This window comes from Pelodiscus sinensis, chromosome 6 (assembly GCF_049634645.1).
Source record: "Pelodiscus sinensis isolate JC-2024 chromosome 6, ASM4963464v1, whole genome shotgun sequence".
Taxonomy (NCBI): domain Eukaryota; kingdom Metazoa; phylum Chordata; order Testudines; family Trionychidae; genus Pelodiscus; species Pelodiscus sinensis.
In genome coordinates, this window is record NC_134716.1 from 95,596,720 (window position 1) to 95,623,115 (window position 26,396).

Consider the following 26,396-nt stretch of genomic DNA (forward strand, 5'->3'; position numbering starts at 1 on the left):
CAGACTATTGGATGCCGGACTATTGGAGTTTTACTGTATTTAGTCTTTAAGATACTACTAGACTGTTTATTGTTTTTTAAGTTTTTCCTGTTACAGACTCACTCAGCTATCCCTCTGAAGCTTATCTACTCAGTCTTTTTTTTCTTCCTCCCCTTCAATTTTTTTTCATTCTTCCCTCCCATCCCCCATTCCCTTATTTATTCTTGGATCTGGACTTCCAACACGCCAGTCATCTGAAGAAGTGGGTTGTGCCCATGAAAGCTCATAATACCATCTATATGTTTTGTTAGTCTTTAAGTGTTACTAAACTACCTATTTTTTAAAAGTTTTTCCTGTTACAGACTAACTCTGCTACCCCTCTGAAGCTTTTGAATTATACAGACACATTCTACAGAAAATTACAGATATGGCAAATTCAAAAATGCATTGCTTCAAAATGGAATGCAGTTTTGTGAAACAACTATTTTTAAAGCAGTTCTGAATATTTAAAAGAATGATTTTGTGTTAGTTCCAGAGACTTTCCAATTTTATATATCAAGTCCCAGTGGTAAAAATAATCTGATGGCAAGCATCCTGGGCAAAATATTGTTTATCTGACCAGCAAGAATAGTTTTTGCTATATATAGATAAAGAACGAGTCTTTAAAAATTGATCCAAGATAGAATAAAAATAAGTTAGGTTGAAATACGTCCAAGAAGGATTTGGGCCAGAACTAACTTATGAAACATGCACAGGGGAAGAGCTCTATTTTGTACATGTAAGGGGACTGTTACCCCTTACTAAAACTCTGTGGTCGAGCTTTTGGGGACTGCTTGACAGTGGAAATAACCATAGCAGGGGTGAGGACCCGCTGTTTGATAGACACTGGCTCAGAAGTCACCACTATTCCTGAATCATATTTCCAAAACTGCTTAAAAGAGAGAGATCTGACCATGCATAATACCCGGTTTGTACAGCTAACAGCAGCTAATGGACTAGCTATCCCTATTGTGGGGTGCCTTGAAGCTGATGTAGGGTATATGGGTCGGATAATCCCGGGAAAATGCATCTTTATCCTAAAGGATCCAGCTTCGGAAAAGACTTTGATGGGGAACAGAGTACCAGGAATTCTCGGGATGAATATAAGAAGAGAGCTGAAAGAATTACTATTAGTGGGGGAAGGAACCCAAGAAATGAACCGGCATGGGGAGCCTAGGATGGAGCCTGCATTGAAGTGGGTACTGGCCCAAGTGGAGAGACAAGGATGTTTTCCGGGTCCCACAGGTTGGCTATGTTAAGGTGGCAGGGAGACAGAAGGTAGTTATACCTCCCTGGAGTGAGAAGATTGTTGATGGACGCTGCCAGGTACTAAGCGGATTCGATGGATACCGGGTGCTTGTTGAGCCAACATGAGGGGCCAGTCTACCTCATGGACTACTGGTCGCGAACGTACTTGCTAATGCTAGCAAGGGAAAAGTGCCAGTCAGGCTGCTAAACTCAAGTAAGAAGGCCATAAAGCTGTACCCCCGCACTAGAGTGGCAGAGGTACACAGACCCGAAGAAGTAGTACCCCCAGGAGGAGTAGTCCTGGAAGAAAAGGGAGATGAGCTGCGAGTGACAAGGTTGGAGAAGGGAGCACAGGTTACCACACCTCAAGAAGCACCTGATGGAGAGTTACTCATTCCAGTTCAAGTGGCTCTCCAACAGTTAACTCCTATGCAGGTCGGCCATTTACGGGCACTGCTGGAGAAACATCAAGAGGTCTTTTCCAGGGATGACCGAGACTTTGGTTACACCACCACAGTGACACACCGAATATCCACTGGAGACGCTGTCCCAATAAAACAGAGACACCGGCGGATTTTACCACAAGTGTTCCAGGAGGTAAAAAGGCATATCCTGGACCTAGTGGCTCAAGGTGTTCTTAAAGAAAGCCACAGCCCCTGGGCATCACCTGCAGTGATTGTAATAAAAAAGGATGGTGGGGTGCGATTCTGCTGTGATTACAGGACACTGAATGAAGTAACACACAAGGATGCTTACCCGCAACCCCGGATGGAAGAGTCCCTGGATGCATTAGGAAGTGCCAGAGTGTTTTCAACTCTTGATTTGACTTCTGGCTATTTCCAGGTTGCAATGGAAGAACAGGACCAGGAAAAGACAACAGTGACAACTCCGTTTGGGCTGTTTGAATAGAGGCATATGCCATTCGGCTTGTGCAATGCTCCTGCTACGTTCCAGAGACTAATGGAAGGGGTGTTGGGAGACTACATCCTAGACACTTTACTAATATACTTGGATGATGTTATTGTGTTTTCCAAAGATTTCGAGAGTCATATAGAAAAACTGGATGTAGTCTTCACACGACTGAAGGAACATGGGTTGAAGCTGAAGCCAAGCAAGTGCTGCCTCTTACGTGAGAGTCAAATTTTGGGGCCATGTGATTTCGAAGGATGGAATCCAGGTAGATGAGGAGAAGACCAGGGCTCTGGAAAACTGGGCAGTCCCGAAGAATGCCAAGCAAGTGCGGCAAGCTCTGGGTTTCATGAGCTATTATAGACTATTTGTTCCAAAGTTCGCACACATTGCTGCACCACTATATGGATTGGTGGGCCAACCAACTGAAAGGAAGAAAAAGGACCAATGCTTTGTAAGGGATGATGCCTGTCAGGCAGCTTTTGATGAACTAAGACACCGGCTGATGACACCACCTGTGCTTGCATATCCTGACTTTAGCCTGCCATTTATGGTGATGACAGATGGAAGCCTACATGGCCTGGGTGCAGTGCTCAGCCAGAAGCAGGAGGGGGTTGAACGTGTGATCGCATATGCGAGCCGAGGGCTGAGGAGGTCAAAAAGAAATGACAAAAACTACAGTGCTTTTAAGCTAGAATTGCTGGCCTTGAAGTGGGCTATTACTGAAAAATTTAAGGATTATCTAATGTACTCTAAATTCACTATAATCTCAGACCACAATCCTCTCCGATACCTGTCCACTGCTAATTTAGGTGCGATTGAACACCGGTGGATGGCCCAACTTGCTGAATTCACTTTTGAAGTACAGTATAAACCTGGAAGACAGAATATCAGTGCTGACATCCTGTCTAGATTGCCTTTGGAAGAGGAATTAGAAGAGGGTGAAGACCCTGAAAAGGACTAACTGGTCATTCCTGCAGACGTTGTGTGGGCCTGTTTGTGGCTAGAGATTCTGAAGCCAGAGGGTGAAGTGATGGTAAAAGAGGTATCACAAAACCTGGTAGAAGGGGAGGATGCAATAATCTCAGGGTATTCATGGGAAGAGATTCGCACCCTGCAAAAAGAAGGGGACCTTGGGCCGGTCTTAGACGCAGTCATGAACAGGATGAGGCCAGACCGGAGCTTTGGGGCCAAATACCCTCAGTCTAAGAAGCTGACCAGACAGTGGGAGCGACTTAGGTTGCACCGTGGAGTGCTGTTCCATGTAATCTGTCATCCTCGTGATGGCAAAGAAGTGTGGCAGTTAGTGGTGCCAGTGTCACTTCGCCAACAAGTTTATGAAGCCAGGCATGACCATGGAGGGCATTTTGGAGACAGAAGCACTCTTGAGGCGATGAGGAAGAACTATTACTGGCCTACAATGGCTAGTGATGTAACAGCATGGATCTGTCAGTGCAATCGGTGTGCCCTAGCCAAGGATGTGTTTCCGCCCACTCGGGCCCCTTTGACCTGCACTAACGTGACTGCCCCAATGGAGGTCTTAGCAATGGACTACACTCGGCTAGAGAAATCTTCCGAGGGGTTTGAGAACGTACTGGTTCTCACAGATATGTTTACCCGATTCACTGTTGCAGTTCCAACTAGAAACCAGACAGCGCAGACAACGGCTGAAGCCCTCCTAAAACACTGGTTTATGTATTATGGTTGTCCAGCACGGTTACACTCAGACCAGGGGAGGAATTTTGAGTCAGGGGTGATATCAGCATTGTGTAAACTGTATGGCATAGCCAAAAGCCGAACAACACCCTATCACCTGCAAGGAAATGCTCAGTGCGAGAGGTTTAACCGGACAATGCATGACATGCTCAGAACACTCCCGCCTGAAAAGAAACAAGCCTGGCAGGAACATCTCCCTGAGCTGGTGATGGCCTATAATAGTCACATCCATTCGTCGACAGGTTATTCTCCTTTTTATCTCATGTTTGCTAGAGATCCCAGGTTGCCATTGGATATTCTGGACAGAGAGGGCCCTGAGGAAGATTATGTGACCAATCTGGATGATTGGGTCAAAAGTCACCATGACAGGCTGAAGAGAGCCTGTGAAGTTGCTCTCAGTACGTCTAAACAGGCAGCCCTAAGCAGGAAGAGGACTTATGATCGCAAGTCCAGGGGGGCTCTCATCAGGCCTCGTGATCGTGTACTAGTTCGTAATCATAGACACCGGGGGCGTAATAAAATACAGGACAAATGGGAGTCGAGTCCTCACATTGTAGTTGCTCATAACAATCCTGACCTACCAGTTTACACCATTCGACCTGAACGGGGAGGTCATGAGAGAACAGTTCATAGAGATCAGCTAAAACATTGCACCTTTAATTCAGTCAGGAATCCTAGGAGGTGTAGATCAGGACGGCCTGAAGAGACTGAAAGGAGTTGGGGAATGGTTCTAGTCCCACAAACTGAATACCAACGGGAACAGAGGGTAGCAACCCCAGACCATAACGAGGATGACCAGATCCCTCAGGCTGACCCAGTATTACCCAAAGACGGGGAAATAGAAAATATGGGTAATGAACCACCTGTTGTAAGAAGGTCCCAGAGAACTAATAAGGGTGTATTGCCTGTTAAACTTAGAGATGATTATGTTATTGGTTCTATGTAATAGCTTAATGAGTGTTCGCATGTCCAGTAGAAATAAGATGTTAAGTATGTGAAATTTTTTTTGTTAATTGTTAATGTTTTTTTATATGGTGTGAACTTTGTGGCTGTGGTAGAATTCTAGCAAGGGGGAATGTAAGGGGACTGTTACCCCTTACTAAAACTCTGGGAGTTTTTTGGTTTGCCAGCTCCCCGTTTCAGAAGGGGAAGGGTTCATGAGACTGACAGACCCCAGAGACAATGGAAAGCAGCCAACACTCCAGCTCAGCCTGATTGACAGGTTGGACAGGCCAGTGAGGAACAGGAGAGGCCAGGCCCCATCCTCCCTGTGAGCTGGGATTGTTCTGGCTCTCTCTGAGCAAACAGAGAGCTGAGACACAGCCCAAGGAGTGCAAGCTGTGTGCAGAAGAAATCCTGCAAAAGGAACAGAGAGCTGAGAGACAGCCCAAGGAGTGCAAGCTGTGTGCTGAGGGGCAGTTTTTGCAGCAGCTGAGCCTGACACACACAGCTCAAGGAGCACAGACCCTGTGTTGAGCAGCAGACTGGCAGTGCTCAGAGAGCCAAAAGGAACAGAGAAGCAATGCAAGAAGCTAGAGACCGGCCAAGCAGCACCCTGCAGCTGGATGTGGTGAGCAGCTGGAAACTGCAAAGTGTGGGGAGAGGCTCTGGACTGGGAGAGGGGTCTGGCCACTTAGAGCTTGAGGCTGTGTGGTCACTGCCAGATCAAGCGTGTCCAGCCTGCAGCCCCCCCCCCTCTCCCCCGCAGCACATCCAAGGCCTCTAAGGGGCCTCTAAGGAAGAGACTGTGGACCGTCCTTACACTCTGCAGGCTGCTGTTTTGATGTCCCTGTGCTACAGAGCAGGGCTGTGTGTTCTCATTTAACCATTCTCATTTTTTCTTATTCTATTCTTTTTAATGAGTTGATGTTTAATAAATTGTATTTGCTTTGAACCTTATGAAGTGATCACTGGGCCAAGAAGGCCTGCAGTGTAAAGAGAGCACCTCGGAGTGGAGACACCCTAACTCCTGCCCCTAGTGACTACAAGGTCGGGGATTAAGCCCCAGGAAACCTGGGCCCAGCCTTGTTGGGGTTTCAAGGGCTCTGCTACTCAGGAGAGTGGAGGGGGAGCCCTCAGGAACAGGGGAGCCGTGGGGTAAAGGAAGTGGGAGCGGGGACTCAGATCCTTTCGCTGGTTCATTTCACCGGGGTGGTATAGAAGCCAGGAAAGTTCCCCACAATAGCGGGATCATTCCCCCGCTTACATACAGAAGGCCTCTGCAAGGAAAGCAGTCTGGTGGTGATGAAGCCAGTAAATAACAAGGCCTCATATGCATTCCCCATGTCTGTTTCAAAATGGAGATCATCTTTCTTTTCTAAATGACATTATCCTGGATAGCACTTCATAAGTATATGTAAATGTAAGTGTATTGCCAATTGCTAACCAGTCTGATTTAAAATAAACAATATGATCCCTTAATAATCCAAGCAGTTAACTATTGATAGATTTGGTGAACAGTTAACAGAAAGAGACACATTGCTGCTGGTCCAGTAACATAACATACATCTGATTCTGCAGTATGCTATTTATGCTCCTGACCTACCTCCTTCTCCAGATTGAGTTTATTTATATTACAAAGATGCACATCAGAGTTTCTTTTTGTTAGATTATTCCATCGTGTATTTATTATTTGAGACAAAGGAGAATTGCAGCATCTAAGTCTGGGGTTTTATATTCCTGGCCAAGCCAATTCAAAAAATAACAGTGTTCAAAAGACAGAGTGAGTGTAAAATGAAATATTTAAAGAGCATCATACTGAGCCTTTGTAAAGGACCTTAATATCTTCCATCTGCAGCTTCCACAACTAGAGAAAGATAGTGGAATATAACTCTGGGTTGGCTTTACATTTGAAAGGAAGAGACACTGCACATTGAGGACAAAGATGGAATTCTCAATAGTACTTAAAGAATTCACATGCACTTGTCTGATTGAAAGTCAGTGGGGTTAGTGCTTCTAATTCACTGAGGTATTTCTGAAAACCTCACCACTGAACCAACCCTATCTGGCCACTGGAATAATCCACCTTGGTGAAAATCCCTTTCAGCCTGAAGTATGGCCATGGGAAGGAATGTGACCTGGACTTCCTCATTTCCCACCAATCACAAGCTGCCAGAAATGGAACAAAGAAACTTACCCAAAATTCCAACAAAGCTCTATGAATTCAATCTTGAGAAGGCCTGAGACTGGGAAATGGGGCAGAGGCAACAAGGAAAATCCAATATAGGAGATCTCTGGAATGTAAGACACTGAGGGGTATTTTTAAAGACACATGAAGAAAAATAGTTTAAATGTCACCTTGCCAGGAAGAAGTGTATATTAGATGGCAATGTATTTATTAAAGCCAGCTTTCTGAGCAATATTGAATTGGCTACGTTATAGTAGAGTATGTCTGGAAAAACAATCAAAAAGAGCCTTGAAGAATGCAGGTAATAGTGGGCCAAACCTCAGGTGAGATTAACATGTGCATGCTATGTACATAAAGCAAGCAAGAGCCCACTCACAGTAACATGTGCTAAATCAGGAGTAACTTGGGGTCAATTGTTGTGCCAGTGTAGAACAACTGAGGCTGAATTACGCTTTGTGTGTAGCCTTCCATGGGGTTATATAAATTGTTCAGCTGCAGCAGGGCTACTCACTTTGGAAGCCCTGGGGGCCACAGTGATACTCACAGCACATGCTGAGGGCTGCAACTTAAGTGGTTGCATGTACATGCAAATACATATGCAGATAGCTTCTTTCACACTGACGGGCATGAATACAAAGATTAAGCCTTAAGTCGCGGTGCCAGACCCAAATGTGGCCAGTGTGAGCCACTCAGCATCTCTAAGGCTCTGCCCACAAGGCTAAGCAGCCAGCACTTCCCACAATGCCCCGACATTCCCAGCACCTCCTTCCTGGGGTCTAGAAATGACACCTTGCACCCGTCTGTTCCAGCCAGCCAGTCTGCTTGCGTCTTTTAATGCTCACCCCCACCTGGGAAATGCCTTGCTGTTGTGGAGCATGTTCCCAGTGGAGACCATGTTCAGAGAATCCTACTAGCGGGCCGCGTGTTGAGTCTCATGTAAACCCAAACTGTACAGTGGGCCACAAACAAATGGGCCATGGGCCGCAGCTACAGTATAATGTATGTATCTAAATTTGCCATCCATAATAAAGCAGAATAGTGGTGGGTGGGATACAGGGACAGAAATAGTGTGACAACAAAGGAGTCAACCCTCTTCTACACTGATCAGTAGATTAATAACCTCTGTGTTGCCCTCAGCAGCTTCATTAGCAGGAGACCTAGAAGACTAGAGACTTGCACACTTCAGATGGAGTATTCAATGGTTAGATTACAGACAGAAAGCCAGACAAATACCAGCAAGATAAGTGTAGGGCAGTGGTCCCCAATGCAGTGCCCGCGGGCGTCATGGCACCTGCCGGGCCATTTCTGTGCACTCATCGAGTGATCAGGGCCAGCCCTGGGCGCACAGCACATGGGCAGCCCTACCCCCGGGCATGCAGAGTATGGGCGTCTGCACCCCTGGGCACTCGGCACAGGAGCGGCGCGCTGGCCCCAGGCATGTGGCGTATGGGCAGTCCTGCCCCTGGACGCCCAGAAGCCCCAAAAGTTTGGGGACCACTGGTGTAGGGCCTGACGTCACTCAGTCAACAAGGCACAGCCAGCCACTGGCAACTCATGCAGAGCTGCTTTGGACAAGTTTATAGGACACTGTAATTAGGAGATTGGTGGCCAGTCTCCACTACTGTTCCCGATACTGGAGCCATCCATTTTTTCTGACAACTCTGGCTTCTTTCTAACAGAATGATCAATGTAGACACTCCTGCAGGGGGTTCATACCCTGGCATATGGCTATATTTTCTTTTGCAGCTGTTGGATCATAAAAGAGTCCTTTATGCTCCTACTAAAACCCTCAAATTCATTTGCAGTTCCAAAAATACATCTTCATTACAGTCAGTGTGGTAGGCACAGTTGCTCTTTGCAGAGTGCTGCACTTCCACGAGGGCTAGGAATCCACAGTACATCTGTCTAGCTTGGGTGCAAAGAAGTCACATTACATAGTTACACAGAGGAAAGAAGGGAGTCAGTTATAGGCAGAACCATCAGAAATTGGCTTGGAGGTCGAGGATAACTTTGCAGTTGAAACAAGAATGATAAATGAGGCAGCACTTACGCCAGCTGGTTCTGGATGCAACAGATTCTATGTTGTTTTGATTATCCGTGATGTTTGACAGTTAGGGAGGGTTGTGTGGGTGTGATGGTAAACACAGCTGAATGAGGGGCCTGATCCTGCTCCCACTCAAGTCAGTGAGGAGATTTCAAGAGGAGCTGGATCCAGCCCCCAAGAAAAATTAGTAACCATATTTAGCAGGCACATAGCTGGGTGTAGTAGACCAACTCTCAAGTTGGCCTTCACCACAGATCTCTGAGTCTCTCCCCTCCTCCCCCATAAAACCCTCCCACTGCTGGGCAATATCTGCTCCCAGAGGTAATTCCTCTCACTCCCAGATTCTAATTATGTCTAGTCCCTGGTGATGCTTCCCAAGTCCCACCACAGCTCATTGGCTGAGAGCAGCCTTCTAAGGTTTGAGTCAGGCTTGTGGTATCAGTCTATCCCCAAACACGGGGGAGCAGGGAGGGAAGGAAAGGCTAACCATACCTCAGGCTCATCTACTCTTGCTACTGGAGCCCACTAGCAGCACAGCTCTTCTCCTGGGAAAATTTACCCCTACTCCAGGGCAAGTCTCACCTTTTTAAGCTCCCCTTCTCCAAGTGGAACATGTTCTGCACATGCACCTAAGGGGAGTAGCATGAATGCTTGTCAGCCTTTCCATCAGTGGGATGGGCTTATGACCCATCACACACAGGTGCAGCTGTGGTAATACTACTGGAGTATAAATATTTCTTATGCTGTGTCAAATTCAGGCCTGAGCCAAAATAAGTTGCTTATGAGAAGGGAGATGAAGAGTTAGTTACTTACTTGGAAGCAGGAAAGAGATGAAGGCCTGAGAAAGAAAAGGGGACAGTTTAAATTGCCTCCTCCCCTAAAGATAAGCTGCTCTTGCAGCAGCCGTGTACATGCAGCCATTTTCAACCTGCTTTCTAGTATAAAAACTGAACTGGGAGCTGCTACATAGGCCAAACTATTTTTATAAAAGACAGTCAGTGGAAAATGGCTGTTAGGCCATAAACTGCTTCTGAAAGGAAATCTGAGTTTGTGGAAAACAAGGAGGAGTGTCAGAGGATCTCTTCAGGCCAACAAAGAAAACAAAAGGTGAAAAAGCAACAACAAATATATATGAGTTGAGAAAAGATCTTTGTGCAAGGATTCTGGAATATATGGTATGGGATGAAATGGCTTTATATCGTATAACTGCATTTACAGATACATTTGATTATTATTTGAATATTCATTATATTGCTGGATTTTTGTTAACCACCGAAATGGGAACTGTCTCTTTAAGAACAAGCTGACACATTTGGTTATAGCCTGTGTTTGCAGAAACCCAGAGAGCAGTGCATATATTTCCAGAATATAGAAGACCAGTCTGTTTATTCTTTTCTAGTTGCCTGTTAAGAGGAGCTATTTTTAAGAGTGGAGCAATACACGGCATAAATCCTCACAAAATTGTCTTTCAGAAGTATTTTTAAAAATGACCTATAAAATTACAAAGCTACTTTCTAGCAGCAATAAGCCTCTCCCTGGGTTAATAACTAGTGATGAACCCTCTGCTGATTGAAAAAACAAGCCCAAAACTTATTCCTCCTTATAAACCCTAGGCATAAACTAATAGCCAGAGAAAGTCGGGGTGGATGAAGAAGTGTGGACATGGGAGCAGACAAACAACATGGAAGTTAGGAAGAAGAGGGGGAAAAGACTATGAACCTGATTCTGACCTTGTGCACATTGCAAATCAGAAGTAACCTTAAAGTAAAATAGGTGCAATAGAGAGGAGTGTGGGACCCATTGACTTAAATTTTGTTGAAGGATAAAGTGTATTCAAGATGTTTTATCTTGTCCCTTTGGTTCTTCTCAAATGTGGAACCGATTTACTACCTAGAATAAAAGACAATGGACAACAGGCAATTTATTCAAAAATTAACTATTTTGACATTGGCAAAAAGAATTGATTGAATAATTTATTCACTGAGTGGTTGAATAATGACCCAAGTATGTGAATAATTTCATAAGCATACCAAAATTAACTGGATAAAATATTAGCAATTAATAATTTGATCAGCTCCAATAATGCCTGATCCATCTGCTACATGGGGACTAGGTCTTATCTTTGCAGAAGATCAACAGGATGCAACTGCAATCTTAAAATCATTGTAGGGCCTATCGATTAACTTATAAAACAATTAAGCCATCAATTTATATGGATATCAAAAATATCCATAGTTACCACTTAATAATAGAAATCAAGATAAGGAAGCAGATTATCCTCTACCTACTCCAGGGTTCTCACTTCCTCTGAAGCATCTGATGCTGGCCACTGTCAGAGACAGGACACTGGATTACATGGCCAATGGGTCTTTTCCTATTTTTTTAAACTTCAGAAATACAGGCAGGTTCCGACTTACGCGGATCCGACTTATGTCGGATCCGCAGTTACGAACGGGGCTTTTCTCACCCCGGAGGACACTGACTGCGGGACCTCACGGTCCCGCCGCCCGTGTACTCCAGGGCGAGAAAAGCTGCTCCGTGTCTCCCTGGTCTGCAGACCAGGAAGACGCGGAGCAAAGCCGCAGAGGGGCTCGGGCAGCCGGGCAGCCCAGGCGCGCCTAGGCTGTCCCACCGCCGGCTTCCCCCGAGGCAGACCAGGGAGATGGGGAGCAAAGCCTCGGAGCACGCCAGCAGTGGGACAGCGTGGCGCGCCTGGACTGTCCCGCTGCCCGCTTGCTCTGCGGCTTTGCTCCGCGTCTCCCAGGTCAGCAGACCAGAGAGACGGAGCAAAGCCGTGGAGGACTTGGGCGTCCCGCCACCCCCGTCTCCCTGGTCTGCTGGGTGGTGGTGCAGCTAGTGCCCCCCCCCCAGCAGACCAGGCTTTTCTTGCCTACCCCTGGGATAGAGCAGCTGGGGGCTGCCGGGTTGGTCCTGCAGCGCCGCTCCGAACCAAACCGGCAGCATCCCAGCTGCTCTGCCCCAGGAGTCCTGATTCAGCCGCTGCTGGTCAGTTTCAGCAGCGGCTGAATCAGGACGCCTGAGGCAGAGCAGCTGGGGTGCTGCTGGGTTGCTCCAGTAGCGCCGAGGAGCCGCTACTGGAGCAACCCAGCAGCACCCTAGCTGCTCTGCCCCAGGCGTCCCCAAGTCAGCCGCTGCTGAAACTGACCAGCGGCTGACTACAGGAAGCCCGAGGCAGAGTTGCTCTGCCCCAGGCTTCCTGGAATCAGCCGCTGATCAGTTTCAGCAGCAGCTGACTTGGGGACACCTGGGTTTCTTAAGTTGAATCTGTATGTAAGTCAGAACTGGCGTCCAGATTCAGCCGCGGTTGAAACTGATCAGTTTCAGCAGCGGCTGATGCCAGTTCCGACTTACATACAAATTCAACTTAAGAACAAACCTACAGTCCCTATCTTGTACGTAACCCGGGGACTGCCTGTAATATGGATTCCAGAATGTATTTGAGTCCCTCTAACCCTCATTCTAAATCATTTTTTAATTAAAGCCAGGCTGACTGCAGAAGCAAATCCAACTGAGGGTTTAGAATTCCTGCCTTCCATCTGCTAGGTTTGCTTATAAATGGCCACAATGGCTTGGCTTCCATGCCACAATTCACAGAGACATAGATAGCTGTCCTTGGTTTGGAGTAGATAGGTATTTTCAGATAAAAGATTAATTCAATCACAAGCCAATGCATTAATGTTGGATCCAAATTATTTTACCCATGTCAGTCAGTGTGTTTCTAAAACCAAAGCCTCTCTCCTCTCATTGTAACACAGAAATGAAGGGAAAGGAAGGTTTTGTTACAGGAATATTATACTGACAATGAATTCAACCTTTTTAATAGAAACTGTATGTCTGCAGCATTGGCTAATTTAATGTTACAACAACCATTGCTGAATAAAATGTTACATTTACTTGGTAGCCTGCTATCCCATAGGTTTTAGATAGGTAGAGAACAGTGTAGAACAAATAAATTGGATCTGTGTGTGTAAAATAAAGTTAAGATGAAATTGTTAACTAAATACAATTGTTCCTTGGCAAAAAATGGAATAATTTCATTGTCAGGATTAGCTGAGATAGTGTACAAAATATAGGGGTGCTACAGTAAATACTTAATCTCACTGTAAGGCATAATGCAAAAAGGCTAACTGCTGAAATTTATTGTTCTTAGATTTCAGTCTACAGACTGTACCTCTATAAACTAGAACCCGCTGGTCTGCAACATCTGTGGTCTGGACCACGGCTGTTCCAGGATCAGACAGTACCGGGGTGCTAGGAGCCCGCTGCTATGCAGGATGGGGTGACACACGGGAGCCAGGAAGCCCATGGGGAGGGCAGGGCAGGGATGACCAGCAGCATGGAGGCCAGAAATGACCTTCCCTAGCCCAGAAAAATCGCTCATCTGGGAGAAGTCAGGTCCAAGGGTGTCGGATCAGGGAGGTCCAAGCTGTATCATGGGGCGCTATGCATCCTGAAAAATCTATTTGGGGACACACAAGCCAGGGATAGCAGTGGATTTTCTGAGGCATTGGGATGGGTCCCAACTAAGTATCAAAGGGTCATGAGAAGGATAAAACCATTTATAAACTGCCACTGAAGTAAATTATGCCAGACTATAGTATTAAAACATGGACAATGTTGGAGGGATGGTGGGAAGGATCTTTGCAACAGTGAGAGTCCCTGGAGCATCAAGTGGAGCTGGTAGGGTTGCCAGGTGTCCGGTATCAACCCGGACAGTCTGGTATTTTCGCCTCCTGTCCAGTAAAAAAATTCAGAAAATACCAGAAACTAAAATGTCCAATATTTTCTGATTTTTTTCCCAGCCAGGAGGGGAAAATACTGGACACCTGGCAACCCTAGCACCCAGGCCCAGCCCCCAGCTTCTCCCCGCCCCCGGACCCGATGCTTACCTGGTTCCGCAGGGAAGCTAAGTTCTGGCTTGAACAAGAACACAAAATGGCCGCCAGCAGAAAGCCTAAAGACCAAGGGGAAGCAATGCCTTCCCTGGGTTTTAGTGCTCAACCACTCCCCTGTTCCTATCCCTATTCTAACTCTGCACTCACTCTGAAAGGGGCCAAGCCGGTTTATTTTTTTTCCTCAACAACTTTGGTCTCCCCTCCCCTTTTTTCCCCACCCCTCAACAGAATTTTTTCCCTGCTGGGTTTTTTTTTGGGGGGGGGGGGGGTGGAGGGGGAAGTGTTCGGTATTTTTGGTTCAACCATCTGGCAACCCTAGGAGCTGGTATCCAGCTGCCCTTCTGAGTGTATAGCAAGTGTTACTCCTATGCTAGGCCTGCCGGGGCCTTGCCCCATCCTATCCCCCACTGTCTTTGGAGAATCTAGTGCCAGCAGTATCACTAGACTAGTTTAAACTCTGTTCTCCCATGCCAACTATGGAGTGCTCCAAAAGGAGTGCCAAGGAGTGGAAGGCTCTTATGTCTTTATTATCTCCACATTTGCACCATGAAGAATAAGCCACCATTATCATTCTTATAGATTGCTTCTTGCAAGCAGTGCCATATAAATCAATGTCCTTTGCAAAGCTGAAAGTGAACAAGAAATCACAACAGCCAGCATCAAAATGTAGCCACCTCTGTATGTAGGATTTGCCAGCAGTTGTATAATAATAGCATCAGCAATGACAATAGTTGCAAGAGACAGCAAGCACATTATTTAATGAGCTGGCAAGCATGAATGCATGCCCTTAACATCTGTCAGCTGGAATCAACACTGCTTAGCTATTTACTAACCTCCTATACTACTAAGACCAAATGGGGATTCTTCTTCTTTTCAAGCAGTGGAGGCCTGTGTTTTGGAACACAGCCCAGCTATCGGCGCAAAGTTACAAATGGCTACTATGTACAATAGGCTGAAGTGTTTGGTTACAACACATTAGCCAACTGAAGCGACAGGGAAATGATGAGCAGAACACAATTATCCAGTAATTATCCAATGATGTTTAATGATTACACATGGTCAGAGGCTTAATCTTATGTCCCATATCAATAATGTATCAAACCAGTCAGTTTTTGATATAATTTTTCTAGTCAGAATAATTGTTCGTATCCTGCCATTATAAAGCTTTCAATGTTTTTGATGCACTGTTTTTGATTTTCCCTGTAACATTTCATTTTCAGATGTCCTGCCAAAACCACTACCCTAAACCCAAACAAACAGAAATAAGGAAACTCTGTATTGTGCTTTCTGCATTTAAATTGTGTTATTTTTTAGCTATATTTGAAAATAGGTTTTTGCAAGATCATGCTTATTCCCTTCATTACACTTACTTTAAAAAACTTGGCTTAAACCCTCTTGGTCTTGAGTCATGGACTTTAAATTTAAAAAGTCATCTGCCTCTATTTAAAAAATGAAAATCATTTTGTTACATTTGATACAACAAAACCTGGCACTGGACTGAACAACAAAAGGCAAACAATGACAACAGCTTGATTGAATTAACCATCAGAGACCCTCTTGACTGAATCACAATCTTTCAATTCCATTCTCTCAGTTCATTTATTTCATGTCGTATATTTCTAGAAAGAAATATGTATCTCCTTATAAATAAAATCTGTCTATTTATCTGGAGAATCCCCCAAAATATTCTTTAAACAACATGAGAATCTAGAACTAGCTAACTAGCATTAAAAACTCAGAGAGAAAATTAAATTGTTATCTTTATGATTAGCTGCTCGTCCATCTTTAATTCACTTCTTTGTGCCTAGAGAAACAGGCGGGGCCTGAGAGCAATGCATGATATTACCTACCATATACTGTAGTAGGAACTGCAAAGTTAAGAGAGGGACTGAGGCCAAAATGTTTCCTTCATTTGGAAAAACTTGCAACAGGAGAAAACTTCCTTGGAAATACCCATTATTTCCAAAGGGGGAAAGGGTACATCTGCAAATGGTAATTGGTATGTGGTTGACAATTCTAATAATGGCCAAAATCTGGTCTCATTTGCAACAATGGGCATCTTGGGTAACACATATTGACCCCCGTTGACAGTCGTGGCGAGCAATGTCCTATGTATGCAGCACAGACGGCTTCTTCACAAGCATTATGCCTCAATGCTGTACAGAAGAGACTCCATGAAGTGAGAGAAAGCAATTTGTCATACTGTTTTCAGGCTCTCTGCTCAGCTGACAACAAGGAGAGCAATTAGTGCAAAGAAGGATGGTGGGTTTTGACATGGACACATCTACAAAGTAGTCAACTCAGTGGAATTACTCCAGATTTTGCACTCATGCAACTGAGATCAGAATCTGGTGCATTATGTGATTGCCAGTGTAATTTTACAAACTATTATTGCACATCATTTTTGTTACATGAGGTCCCACTAAAAGACAGTAATATAGGAACCCACAAGATTTCCTTAGCTTCATGAAATATAATGAAATATTTGTCAGTATTTCTAATATGGGGAAACTGGCTCAGATAACCTTCACCCAAAAGTGGCAGGTTTGAACATACTCAAATCTCATCTCTCTTATTATTATTACATGACCACTCAGCCTCCTTGTGGGTGGAGTAACTCTACTATGCAGTGTCCCCTGAATGATGATGCTCTGTTTAACAAAAGAATGTTGATTCATTATTGGAAGAGAGTACAGAGGCAGCTCCCTGCCTCCAGCTAGTGCTGCTGGTATAACTTACACATTCTCCCTATGCCAGGCAACACTTCACTTCAGCTACCTCTCCAAGTTACTTCCAGACAGGGCATGGGTGCTTTCCATCCGAGAAGCAGCCACGTGCCATACACAGACACAACCAACACAGTAACTTTTAAATTATTATTAATTTTCACATGCCTTTGTCCTGCTGCATTCTGGACAGCGTTTGATGTACCAGTGTCCCCTGAGAAAGGCTGTTGCTGGAATAATTCAAGCAGAACCAACAGCAGAAATTACAGACAATCTTGTGATGCAGCCGACTCTTGCAAGACAATCCAGGCCAATTTTGCAGACCCAACAAGTTCAGATACAATTTGGATAATCAGCTGAAATGCTGAATGCCTGCAGTCTGCCAAGCTATCTGAGGTTCAGCTTTCACGAAGTATCACATAATACTACATAGAAAAAACCGTACATAGAATGCATTGCTCATGCCATGTTAAAAAAAAAAGTTATTGCCAAATACCACTTTCTAAAAACAGATCTCCTTGGAACTTGAGCAAAAAAACCCAAATCTGAAACTCAGACATTAAAAATTTTGTCTCCACCTCCAGACAGTACATCAAACATGGCTTTATGAATCAACACATTATTTTTAATGTTGATCCAAGTTTGTAATTTGTATGCCAAATTTCAACATGATACTATTTAAAACTGCTGAGATCATACCCAGAATCTTGCAAAGCAGTTTGCCCGCTTGTTTACTGTTAATATACAAGCAAAAAAGGAGAGTCTGCATCTTGGATTCAGAGCATTGTTAGCACGGTGGGGGGCCCTACCTGTGGATGGGACTGTCGCTGGCACATCGGAATCAGCAGCCATCGAAGAACACAACAGCGTATACTCTATGCTCTGTAAAGAGCAATGGTGACACTGTCACAAGCAAAATTTCATTGCAGGTTAAACAGATGAGCTTGGTCCAGAAAGGAGGTCTCTAAATAGGAAGTAAATAGGAAGATATTAATTAAAAATCCTTACCTTGGTACATGAAACATCATTTTTACTCCATCACTCAAATATGATCTTGTATTAATAGCAAAGTTACTGAAAGAGGGATAAACAAGGAGATTAGCCTGTCTATAGCACATGATGACATCTCTGCTGATAATAATTACCCAAGCTCGGATCACCCGGTTTGCTTTGTGCTTAGCAAAATGATTAGGCAGAACAGGCCAAGATGCTCAGTTGCTGTGGAGTAGCCTGTGGAGTGAGACAGAAGAGCTGCTGCTAATTTGGAATCTGTGATCTCTCAAGTGTCTCATAACATTTACATTCCAGATCAGCTATCAGCAAAAAAGCCTGGATGATACGGGACATAACCAGGGAATCAAAGAGTGTAAATCAGTGGTCTCCAACCTTTCTAACCACAAGATCGCTTTTTCAGTTAAAGTGCAAATCTACTTCAAACCCAAATACCCTTGGCCTGCTTCCTTCCCGCCCTTTCTTTGAGGCCCTGCCTCTGTCTATCCCTTCTCCAAGGCCTCACCCTGCTCACTCCATCCCGTTTTCTCCTCCATCCTCACTCACTTTCACCAGGTTGGGGAACTGAGTTGGAGTGCAGGCTCTGGTCTTGGGCCAAGGGGTTTCGAGTGTGGGAGGGGCTCCAGGCTTAGCCCAAGGCAGGAGATTGGGGTCCAGGAGTGTGTTCAGGATACAAGCTCTGCAAAGGCGTTTGGGTGCAGGGAACTCACAGGGGCAGGAGGTTGGGTGGAGGAGGAAGTTCAGGGCAGGGACAGTCAAAAACCAAAACTAACCCACTTTGCAATCAGTAAAAGAAGTAACAACCCCTCCCCCCAAGTACGTGTTGAGTTGGGAGATGCAAGTGAAGGGCAGTGTGTGTGTATGTGTGTGTTTGTGAGAATGACAGACACACACACAGTGTATGTGAGTGACAGAGATTTGCATTGCCAAGCTCCCTCCATCCCCTTCTCTCTGGAGTACAGAAATACAGGGAGGAACATCCTGACATCAGCATCTCCCACTCTTCTCCCTCCCATACTCTGCACAGCAAGCAGGAGGCTCACAGGGGGGCAAGCTCCAAGGCAGAGGGCAGGAGCAGCATGACAATAGGGGGCAGGGCAACTGACTTGCCAGTGCTTGAGAACTTCCTGGCCAAACCAGTCAGGATCCCGTCAGAGGCTCCAAGATCTACTGGTAGATCCCAAGTTACTGGTTGGTGACCACTAGTGTAAATCCTTGTGTTAGCCTTTGATGGCATCTCTAATTGCTAAGGTCCAGCACTGCCTGCTCACCAGATCAGCCTGCTCAACACTGTGCTGCGCTTGTCTTCCTGCTTGGAGCCTTTGGTCACCCCCTCCCCATTTCAAACACGAGGGAGGTAGAACTCAAAGGATGCAAGGTCCCATTGACATTTTGCTGCCTAATGAAGAGGGCTCCTCTCTCCCTTGCCCTAGCACTGATACCAGCACCCAGCAAGGTAACTTGAACTGCAATTCTAGGGACGAGATTTCAGGCTTACTTTCCCCAGGACAAGGACCATGTCTCCCTTCATGTAGCACCTGGCCCAGGAAGGCTGTGCTCCTGACAGGGCCTTTGGCAGTACCTCAGTATAAATAATACTAATAAGGGTGGTGCCAGCTTCCATGATTTTATCACAAGTCTCAGATTATTTGAAGTGTTTCTTAAAGTCCCAGTTCGTGGAGTCATGTTTTTACAGAAGAGTCTTAGCTTTCATTTAAAAATTAATTTTTGTAACTTGCATGCCTGTGGAGAAAATCTGAATCATACTGGCTCATAAACCACAACAATTATTAAAAGTGCTTAAGTAGTTTTTTTAAAAAAATCTCGTTATTTTTTCAACCAACTGTGTGACATTCAGGAGCCTGACTTAAAATTGAGTGCTTGGGGAAGACAACTCTGTAATATACATCCATAGGAATGCCATGTTCAGTTAATTAGAATTATAAATAAGAAGATGTCCAGGACACTATGGTTTGACCATTTTAGCTGCTTTAATAAATATGGACTGAAGATACTTTCAAAATACAATGTGTATTAGCAGTAGAGTTCATTGCAAGTTTTCTGTTGAAAGGAAAATGGCTATTTCATCAAAATGGAAATTTTCACAGGAAATCTGCACTGACAGAATTTTTCTGATTTTCCTCAAAAAACAAGCCAAACATTTTTTGTTTCCAGCAAGAAAAGTGAACGGTGAAAAGAATTCATTTGGTCAGGCTAAATGTTTCAGTAAAACCAAAAACTCATCCAAAGTCTGGAAAACACTGTAGAAAAACTTCCATGTATTAATTTTTCACAGGGGACAAAAAATATTTAATCTCTTTTAACTGGCACAATGTGGAAAGAGTTCTAGTTTGTGTTCTACAACTTACATAATATTGTGGTACAAATTTCTGTAATTGAACATCTCTGATCCGACATTCTCTGGTGCCGCAACATCCGTGGTCCATCATGATTTTAGTTAGCTGGATGTCTACCTATCATAGGTGTGGCTAAGTTTCCCCACAGTCCCATAAAGTTTGGTTGCAATCCATAGTCTTGGCTCTCAGTGTTCTATGCTGTTATTTAGCTCTAATTTACCCTACAATGTCTTCTAAGAGCCCAATAAGCAGCAAAAATGTTGGTAATGATCCTAGACAATATTGACATTCCAGGGCTCAGCCCTTTGTTTACATTTTAGAAAATATGAAAAATGGTCATTCAGTACTTCACCCAAAGGAATACCCAGATAACAACTGCATGACCTTCATTATAATCACTAGTCATTCCCAACATAATGCTTGCAATATCGACTCCTGAAGCTTTTCTTCCCAGGACTGTTTCAAGCAAACAAGGCCAGATAATCAGCTGATGTAAATAGACATGGCTTCATTGAGTTCAATCAGTGACACTGATTTTTTTAGCTGAGGATGTGGTCCCACAGTGTGTGATTGCAGGACCAGAAGCATATGGGTAATTCTGATAAAAAAAAAATAGTATCATGCTATTTCCCCTCTTCCCCCCAATAACAAAGGTTCTCTGGATAGTACAAAGTAACTACGTAAATTTTTATATCAATTAAGATGTCCACATGAGGAATGGCATTATCCTACAGAATCACTCATAGCCCAGTAATATGTGGAAGCACCGTAATTTTCTTATTTGCTTACAGCAGCTTACACTTATTACCATTTAGTACAGCCATTAGCATAGAAGGATTATACACATTCACGTCACAACTAGACTTAACAAGATTCAGCAGCAAATTTTATTATGTAGCACTGTCTGCAGGTGAGACTGAGCACTTTCAAATGTCAAATACAATTGAAACCACTAGTTCCAGGAGCTTGCAGAGTTCTTGAAGCTCTGCTGATTTTTAATTTTCAGAGCCAGATCTTCAGCTGGTGTAAATAAAGGTAGCTCCATTGACATCAATGGACTCAGGCTAATTTGCTCCTGCAGAGAATCTCACCCTCTTTCTGCAGAAAGGAAGTGGAATCAGAGATCCTCTAACCTTTCAATTTAGCTGTTCTTTTCAGTAGACAGTGAGGCAAAGTCCTTACCCAGGAATCCCTTCTTCCGCCACAAATCAACCAGAAACCCTCTCTTGCACAAGCACCTCTTCCTTTTAATATTGCCACTCCATACCAATGTCCCACCACCTTCTGTTTGCAGAGCTGTGTTCCAGCAAACTAAGCTAGCCTCTCCAGCTGGCTGGGAGCACACACAACCACTCTCCGGCTCCTCCACTGCCTCTCTGGCTACCTTATCTAGTCTAATGAGGCCCACAGCTGTTTCCCATTGTCATGGGCTTGCTCAGCTGGTTTCAATTGCCTTTTCAGCCAGGTTGTAGTGGCAGAGCTCTGGCTTAGCCAGCAGCCTGTCACAACAATTAAAGATTAAAGAATTTGTGTCAATGCGGTATCATTCCACCCTTGTTTCTGTGCTGCAGCTGCAACTTTCTGCCTTCAGAGCTGGGATCCTGGCCAGCAGCTGCCACTCTCCAGCTGCCCCCCGCTGAAGGCATCACCACTACCATCAACAGCACAAAAGTAAGGGTAGTAGTACTGCAGCCCCCCGCCCACTACAATTAGGCTATGTCTACACTGGCATGATCTTGCTCAAGAACTCTTTTGTGGAAAAGTTCTTGTGCAAAAACTCTTCCAGAGGAGAGCATCTACACTGGCATGTGTGTTTGCGCAAGAGATGTGCTTTTGCGCAAGAACATCCATGCCAGTGTAGATGCTCTCTTGTGCAATAAAGCTCTGATGGCCATTTTAACCATAGGCCTTTCTTGCGCAAGAAATTCATGTTGCCTGTCTACACTGGCCTCTTGTGCAAGAACAGTTGCACAAGAGGGCTTATTCCTGAGCGGGAGCATCATAGTTCTTGTGCAAGAAGCACTGATTTCATACATTAGAACGTCAGCGTTCTTGCGCAAGAACTCACGGCCAGTGTAGACAGGCAGCAAGTTTTTATACAAAAGCGGCCTTTTTTGCACAAGATCGCACCAATGTAGACACAGCTTTGCAATTGTCCTGTAATCCACACAACTCCTTTTTGGGTCAGGATCCCCACAATTACAATACTGTAAAATTTCAGATCGAAATAGCTTAAATCATTTTTATTTGTAATCATATGGCTGTGAAATTGACCATTTGGTAGGGCCCCCAGCACAGATACTAGAATTAAGGGTGCTGGGGGTACTGCTGCATCCTTTGGCTTCAAGCTATATCCCTTATATGCAGGGTTTTACAGTTTGCTTCAATGAACTTTAGTACCTCCATTGTACAAATTGTCCGATACAATTAATGTTAAATATGTATTCATGCATAAGTGGGGGTGTGAGGCAATGTTTGCCAGGCACCAGTACCCCAATGGTGACTTATACCTAAACATGGGTGAATGGTATGATGCTGTATTGTGGTCTGCTATGTAATAAAGGACCATAGAAGATTTATGTATGAATAAGAGAAAAAAAATCTGCCCTGACACTTTGTGGGAGTAATGGGTTGTGCTTGCAACAAGGTTTCAACAACATCCTGACAGTCAAACACAATCTATCAACGATGAAAGCTCACTGTGTCACACAACAAATTGAAAGATGCAACAAGAGTGAATCAGGCCCCCTGAACACATCTTCACAGCAACTGCAAACCTATTTAAAAAGGAGATTTGAGCTGTTCTTGCTAAAATCTCGGGGCACAGTGGAGTCTTCAGTGTATAGCTGAATGAAACTACAAAATGTGCATCTTTCTTAGAGAAACAACAAAAATACATCGAATGCTTCAATTAGATACACTTATGGACATGCTTGTAGACAAATATACATGCATACAAACAGCACAAAAATAGTAAACGTGGTTCTGAAAAGCAACTGTATGTAAGTGGCATCTTTCAGACAACAAATCCTCTTTCACATCTGCTGTCCTAAGCACCAAAAATCATTTTTTGTTGTTTTTAATCATGTTAGCAGTGCAAAGATCAGAGCATGGGTAAGTTAGCTTCAAATTCTATTCCTGCCTGTGACACAGGCTGGGACTTCAGTTCTACAGTCCTGACCAACATGGGCAGCCTTACTGAGTGGATGAGAACTGAAGGTGTAAGCTCTTTGTATTTTCCCCTCCGTGTTACAGAGGAGGAAAACATGGTTGGGAGATGAAGAGAGTTGCCCAAGGCCACACTGAGCAACAGTGGCATATCCAAGGTAAAAACTCAGGCATTCTTGGTCACTGCCTCCCCTACTCCTATGCATTCCTTTAGACCATTCTTTTTCTCTCCTAGCCAGTCAATATATCGTACATTAGGCTAGGGATGTAAGTGACTAAATGACTAGCCAAGCTTTGAAATGTAGCAACAGCCAGGCAAGCTCTTACTACAGTTCAAAGTGGAAGTGTCCTTATCAACTAATTGGATAGTAGATGGAAATTCCATCAACTATTCAATTAGTTAATTAATCTAATTTTAACATCCCTACATTAGGCCCTTAACTGCTAGGCCATTCTTCCTGTCAACAAGTTGAGCTTACTAGTAAGAGCTAAGAACATTGATATGGTCGCAGTTATCTGCTCTTACAAAACAATGCTGATGTAAAGTTAATGTGTGTTAGCAGGTGAGTCTAAGGCTGTGGGGGGAGTGGAGGGAGAAGAAACAGGACAAGTGTGTCTCAGAGTATAAGAGAAAGAGAGAAGTAAAACACTTGAAATTATTGTCAAAACATTTCATTAGCACTCACTTCCCCTTGCAGTGTCATAGCAGCAACAGATAGCACCAGCCCAGGACAACACAGACAGTATAAGCTGCAGAAAGAAAACCAGGACATGACTCTTGATGAGGTTCTGTTCCTGCCGACAGTGAGCCAGACAAATGCACATCAGGTTAAAATATGGACAGTGCCTGAAAATGCTGAGAAGACAGCCCCATTTAGAGAGGGCATCAGTTCAAAACCATACTCCTGCTCAGCATAGCAAAAAGGAAAGAAGGAAAAAGAGGAGGAGGAGTGTGGCAAGGGTGATAAATTTGATAAGAGATTAATTAGCAGAGAAAGGCAAAATGGCTTGGAGAAAAGAACTGAAGTAAATTTTCACCCTAACCCTGTTCTATTGGTCTTACAGGGATCTTGTCAGAGTTCTCACCATTCTTTAAAGCTGTGTAGGTTTAATTCTTCCCTTTCTAATTTAGGGTATCTCCTCATATCCTTGGCTGAGATAAAGTTCCTGTTCTCACCAAAGCCACTGTGTTTCACCTTTTGAAGCCCAGCCTGTTTTTGCAGGGATTGGATATAGATGTCTAATAAACAGCCATTTTGTTCTTTGTTAAGTAGGCTCCTGCTACTTACTTCACTGTAGGCTGGACTGATCCTTAGATTCAAGAACATTCCTGATAAAAATAAATAAATCCTTGGCTTACTGTTTATTCTGAATTCAGAGGCTAATTCTTAAGATTGTTACACCTTGGTTCGGTGATGTGGTGGAAGCCTCAAGGGTTAAAGCCGATTACCCAGTGAAAACTACTGGATGATGGTGTAAAACAAATGATTTTTATTAAGTGGAATTATTCTTTTATCAAAACTAACAATTAGAAAATGGTCTTTTTAACTAACAATTGCCTAATGCTTTTACAGGGTAGAAAACTTGAACACCACTATACCTAACTGATTACAATTCTTAGATTACAATTTACTTATATTAAATCACTATCTCTAATTCGCTTAACAAAAATACAGAAACAAAGACAATATAATGATAATGAAAACTCCGTCTAAAGCCAGCCTCTCTATGGTTATTTTAGGGCAGCTGGTGGAGTTAGTCATAAATCTACTTTTACAACTTAACAACTCTTGGACTTCTATTTCTAACACTTACACTTAACCTAAATACAACACTATTACACAACACAAAATTATACGATTTACACAGTGTGGTTAACAGAACTTAGATACATGTTACAGAATTACACAGTGAAATTAACACAGTTTAACTATTAATTAAACCAATAACTAATACATTTAAGCAATACTTACATATCCAGCATCGATAATAACACAAAGACACACTAGAACTCGGAGCATGCTCAGGACTCGTGCACCCCTATATTTGACTCGAAGGATGGGGAGGCAGCCTCAGGGTGATCAATCCTTTAGCCGGGCAAAAAAAGATACGTGCCCTCAATACACGGAACCTCCATCGAACAAAGGGGTTGAGGGTCTTTTATAACATAACCTGACATCCGGTACCTTATTAGGGTTAGTTCCTTGGCCGGGCCTGATAGTCTGGTAATGAGGTAACGTGAAATACTGCCCTATAGGATTTTTCATGATGCGTGCCTGATGGCCCCGTGGACAGTGCTGGGTGTAGCCATGGTCTGTGTGCATGGCAGTTGCGTCTTATCTCCCTATTCCTACCTCCCTGCTTTCAAGGACTGGTCAAGAGAGTCTTATTTGTCTCTTGCAGCTTGTGTTCTATTTTTTCATGCTCACCTCCCTGTTCTATGATGCCTACAAGGCCAAATCCCGTTTTACAGAAAGCTGCATTGTGCTTCCTATGCTTCTCTGAATATCTCACAGTCTGGGTTTTCTGTGAGGGGCCTTGTGTAGCAGGATGGGCGATACGCGAAGGCCATGGACAGAAAAAGCCTGCTTTCCAACAAAGATGATGTCAGTGCAATATAGAGCTCTGATTCCAAAAGAGGAGCAAAGGACATAAATTAGATTGACTTCAATGGCGTTGCACCTACTTTCATAAGAGCTGAATTCAGCTCATGTCATTGTCTCTCACTATCCATGCCTGTTGTGTTTAAATTGCTAAGGGGTTAGGCGTTCTCTGCTTTTGAGTTTCATTCTCTGTGAAACACTCTACAATCCTCCAGAAGAAAGCTGTTTCTATTACACTGGGTGAGTCTGTGTCTTACAGGCCTAGGGCTACTGCTTTTCATGCACTTAGCTTATGGAATTTGCTGTCTATTAATATAAGAAATGTGGAAGCTTTCCATATTTTAAGACACACTGGAGATTTATTTATTTCCCTAGATTGTTTTTGGTTGTTTTGCTTCTCACTTGCTTTGAAGTTGAGCATTACAAGGGCTGAGAGACTTTTGGGTGCAACACTATATTGAACTGTACTCTGCTGAGGGCAAATCTGCTTTCTTGCTCCCTGAACATATGCCTACAGCAGAATCTGTGCTGTGGAGAAGAATAGCAGGATTTA

The 26,396-nt window shown here is 44.0% G+C and overlaps 1 long non-coding RNA gene across 1 annotated transcript in view; it reads right to left on the reverse strand.

Moving 5' to 3' along the window:
* LOC142829947 (uncharacterized) overlaps nt 1-25,506 on the reverse strand; it is a 49,812-nt gene extending 24,306 nt beyond the window's left edge. Inside the window, exons 1-2 of the long non-coding RNA XR_012904904.1 lie at nt 25,214-25,506; nt 17,514-17,668 (exon numbers count right to left, since the gene is read on the reverse strand). This is a non-coding gene — a long non-coding RNA (uncharacterized LOC142829947). The remainder of the gene's footprint in view (nt 1-17,513; nt 17,669-25,213) is intronic.
* Between the last annotated feature and the right edge of the window lie 890 nt (nt 25,507-26,396).